The sequence below is a fragment of the Phycodurus eques genome, chromosome 11 (genome assembly GCF_024500275.1).
Source record: "Phycodurus eques isolate BA_2022a chromosome 11, UOR_Pequ_1.1, whole genome shotgun sequence".
In the NCBI taxonomy this organism is placed as follows: Eukaryota; Metazoa; Chordata; class Actinopteri; order Syngnathiformes; family Syngnathidae; genus Phycodurus; species Phycodurus eques.
Genome location: NC_084535.1, coordinates 7,497,786 through 7,501,188, shown reverse-complemented (window position 1 = coordinate 7,501,188; position 3,403 = coordinate 7,497,786).

Sequence of the window (3,403 nt, the reverse complement as noted above, 5' to 3'; positions counted from 1 at the left end):
TGTGACCTCTTCATTCCACTTATCAACTACTGCGATCCCCCAGTGCTGATTTGTTATCTATCACCCCCACAAGTCCAATCTGCTCAATCTTTGGATGTGGCACCTAAAATCCTCATTTTATGTCTTCCAGTGCGGGCTATCTTATAATGTAATGTTACCCCTTTTCTGTGGATTCATGTTGCTTTTTTTGTACAAATGAAGCTTTATTTTCTCACTTTTTCTTATTCATGGATGCTTGCTTGCATGGCTCGCATCTGCAGCGGTCGTACTGTCACTCACCGCGAGCATTGATTAGGCATTGTTCTGAGAAGGTCACATCATAATTCATTAACAGTAATTACACGCGCAGTGCCACCTGCACTCCTCCCCTCTCTGAAGTGCTAAATTACAAGCGAAGCCGTGGTGCGGCTCGCGCACGGAAACAATGAAGATGTAAAGGCGTGTGAGCTATTAGCTACATTATTTAAATGGAGCCGTTTAAACCTGGAGAGCTGTCTTTATGAAGGGCAATTAGGCACTAACGGTAATTGATAATTCCTGCTAATTACAATTAGGAAATATAAATAGTGGCTGGAGTATTTATCATCATTGCGGAGGAGAGTGGAGCCGGCATGACGCGGGCTGGGAAGGTGTGATGGAAGCCGAAAGGATTAAGCTCCATTCATCTCCATCTAGTGCACCAACAGATTGTGTTTGTCCCTTTATATTTCTCCATTGACCGTTAACTCTCCTTTTTTTTTCCCCGCCTCTCTCACTTTCTGTGCCCTTGGCAAATAGTGCACAAGGTTTTTAAACTGGGGAAGTGTGCTAGCAGCTGCTGCTATTTAAACTGAGGGGTTTAAAATGCATCTCAAATACTACAATACTTCTTCTTACTTTTAGTACTCAATGTTAACACTCTCTTTCATTTTGGGGACATTTTGGTGCTTATTTTAGTAGTTTTAGTGTCATAAGTTTTATTTCAAGCTCAACACGGAAGGTTTTTTTTTTTAAATAAAACAAAATTACATACATTATGTGTGTGTTCCCATGTAATTTTCCCACACTACCTGATCAATTCCTCTTGAAAGTTACCTAGAATAATGTGCAATAGAACTTTACAAATAATATTATGCATGTCAATATGTTTCATACATTTAGTATAATACAATTCAATATTCAATTTGTACTTATACTGTTGTTGTTTTTTACATCTTAACCAATTTTTGTTTTTGTTGTTTTGTTATGTGAGAGAGACGCCACACATGAACAGTATAGTTACAGTATACCAATACTTACTGCCATGCCCTGCTATGTGGGAAAGGAGAGTCATAGTCGCCGATGCAATATTTAGGTGTTTATTGAATGCTGGGAGAAAAGTAAAACCTATAACCACACTCAGAGCGCGTTCTCACGAAGAAACAGCTGAGGCCGAAATCACACGCCACCCCACCAGGCCCCGCTTCTCAAAGGCACATGCAAGTAGAGTACGCAGACACTACAATACCGACAGTGTTTTCTATAGTTCTTTGTTTTATGCCTGCAATTAGTTTTAGTTTAAATACATTTTCAGTGTGTTTAAAAGGTGTGTTTTAACAATTTTAAATGTGTTTAAAGTGTGTGGGAGCGGCATAACTACAAAAAAAAAAAAAAAAAAACGCTGGGGAGACTACATCTCTCGGCTTGTCTGGGAACGCCTTGGGATCCCCTCGGAAGAGCTAGAGGAAGTGGCTGGAGAGCGGGAAGTCTGGGCTTCCCTGCTCAGGCCGCTGACCCCTACGACCCGACCTCGGATAAGCGGAAGACAATGGATGGATGGATGAAAATTTTCACCAACTGCGAGTAGGCCTGGAACATATCCCCCATGATAAACCGGGGTTTCACTGTAATCATTTTAATATGAGTATATATGTCGTTGAATATCGCTGCCGACTCCTTCATTTCCCGATTTATTTCACAGTATGTTACGATGATATCAAACAGGGATCTTTTCATAGCGGTTGATTTAAAAGTGTTCTTGTCGTTATCACAGGGAAAAGCCAAATTTTGAAGCATTTTAAAGTTTGAAATGAGAGAACGTGTTCATTTACAATGGCTACATCCGCTTCAATTGGTCAGTTTTATAAGCATGCTTTAGTTGACTCTCTTTTGGGCCCAGTTTGAGCTCCAATCGATTCAGCAGCAAGCAGAAAATGTGATTTTCTGCACCAATCGTTCTGTCACCCAACACCAGGTCTCATTCCAGATTAAATTTTGGGCCATCACCTCTAATTAGATGTCTCATTTGACCTTTGAACCCGCTATCTTGCCAATGAAAATGCGCGTTCCCGTCTTGGTTGCCTCCGCAATGACCTTTTTCGACATTCGGGCTGTGCAACCGCTGCAATGCAAAGCTAACGGCGTGCGATTGATCGCCGTCTTGGCGTTCCCCTCCACCAAGCGTCCCCTCCAACGACATCTAGGCTCTTCAAAGGGACAGCAGGCAGATTTAAATACAAATACGCTGCAGTCTTAACTGAGCAAACGGGGGGAGATGCTCCGACCGTACTGTCAACATGTTGACTCAGATGTTGGCATTTTATTGCTTTTCTCACGAGGAATATACATTTATTGTGTTGTCCTCTTCTATGCACCCTTCTGTTCCTCATGTATGTAAATGTAGACTCATCATAAATATACTGGAATGCCTCAGGGCCAACACAATCTGTTCTAGTGTCTAAAGACATTTCTTTAATGTGAAATAAAAACTAATGATTTTTTAAAACGAGTTAACCACAGCTAATATTGGGATGTAAAAACATTAAAAAAGGAATCATTTTTAAGGAGAACAGTGCCACGCATCCCATTTCAAATAAGTGTTTAATGAAGCTGACTACTATAAAACGTAAAAGCAACCCAAACACCTTAGCACGTTACATAATGTCCTGTGTATATTCTTCTTCTTCTTTTAACAGCATTTCTTGAGGCTGATACTTCTTTTGGAAGAAGTGGCACAAAAAGAAAAGCAAAACAAACAGTTAATCCTTTGACGCTTACTGAACTGAGTAATTGATGCCCTCCTCCCCGAAAGGTTTATAATTGCTTATAGATGCTGCAAAATGGTGACAAAGCACGACTTTTGGCGAAATGATGATCCTCAATTCACTTCAACATAGTTGTCCGTCGTGACAAGATGGTACAACGTGGCAGAAAAGCAATACATTTGTCTAAATGTAGCTCCTCAACTCATTTCTACATAGTTCCTTGAGAGAATGCAATACTTTGGGCACAAAAACAGCCACTCAGCGAGTCTTTCAGACAGAAAAAAATACAAAAATCTGTAAATATGTGACTTTGCAAATGCCAAACCACAAATATGCAAGGTCTCATTGCACAGCATCGTAAACTAGTGCTTTACACGTCTACCCTGGTTCTGGATTTGAAT